The sequence below is a fragment of the Suricata suricatta genome, chromosome 3 (genome assembly GCF_006229205.1).
Source record: "Suricata suricatta isolate VVHF042 chromosome 3, meerkat_22Aug2017_6uvM2_HiC, whole genome shotgun sequence".
NCBI lineage: Eukaryota > Metazoa > Chordata > Mammalia > Carnivora > Herpestidae > Suricata > Suricata suricatta.
Window position 1 is genome coordinate 138,433,821 of NC_043702.1, and position 1,375 is coordinate 138,435,195.

Below are 1,375 nucleotides of genomic sequence, written 5' to 3' on the forward strand. Positions count from 1 at the left end.
TTACAGGTGAGCATTTAAAGGAACCACATGAGCTCAGAGGAGCAGGTTCCCCATTCATGTGCATGAATCTTAATATTTAATGAAGCTAATATCTCTCTGAAGAATGACATTAGTAGCAGAGTAGCCAGTTTTTATTTCTAGCCTTTGAGAGACACCAATGTGCACAGGGAAAGATGAAGGGAGCCTGGTTCTGTTCCACACCTAAGGAATCCTATGCCTCGGACATTCCAGAAAGTTAGGTGGAATACCTTTCCTTCCAGTATCACACCTGTCCCATCAAAAATTATTCTCTCTTCCCCCCTCCATTCTTTCCTTGTATTTGAAATACATATTGGTAACAATAAGACATATTTGGACACAATAGCTGTAATCAAGTAAATACTTTAAGAGGTGTTCTGTGGCAGAATGTACAGTGTCCAGGGCTCAAGCTGGAAAGCAGGTTGTTTTCGGCATCTGTACATTCAGAGAAACATAAGTGGAGGTATTTAGCAATTCAGGTGCATCAAAACGCTAAACATCAAAGGGTTGGTCTAAAGGATATACCTGGTTGGCGCAGGGATCTAGGGTTTTCTAATGAGAAATTGAGTATCACGTGCCACAGACGGAGAAACAGGATTGAAAATCAACTGTCCCACCTAGTGGCACGCCAAACAGCAAAGGATGACACGCGGAGAATTTTTAAGCTCAATGCTTCACCCTCAATGGAGGGCAAGGCGTGGGGAATGAGTAGATCTCAAAAACCAACCCACTGAACAGAAGAGAAACGACCACAACACTTAGGTTTACCACGTCTTGGTTCCAATATTTATTATATCGACAGGTTTGGGAATACTCAGATAAATAAGTAATATTTTCTCGTACAGAAAAATTGTAATGATACTACTGAGTAGGATTAAACACTCTGAGGATTTCACAGAAACATCAGAATTTACAGAGACAGTAGCCAGAGTCCTGCAGCCAGTGTGAATGACCTCTCACAGTTATAACTGCTCTGGGCCAGATTTCTACCAACGTCTGCACGACAAACAATGCCAGTCACATCCAATAATGCTACAGCCCAGGCATCACCTGGCTTCAAGCTTGTCTCCACTGAATGTGGTTTTCAACTGCAAGAAAAGGAAAGTGGAATAGTCTTTGGCTCTTCTGGCCTCAAAAGAACTCCTGATCTAAGTCACTGAGGGGAGAGTCCTAACCCTTTGGAAGTTGGACTTTCTTTCTGCCTTCTTCCTGTGACATTATAACTGAGTTTGCAACAGAGGGCCTGCAGCCATGCCCACGAATTCTGCGTTAATGCCTGGGTGCCGAGGGAAAGGCGGCTTTCTCTGTTGGCACAAAACCACACTGCTCGCCGGCAGAACTCCGTCCTCCGGGGGCC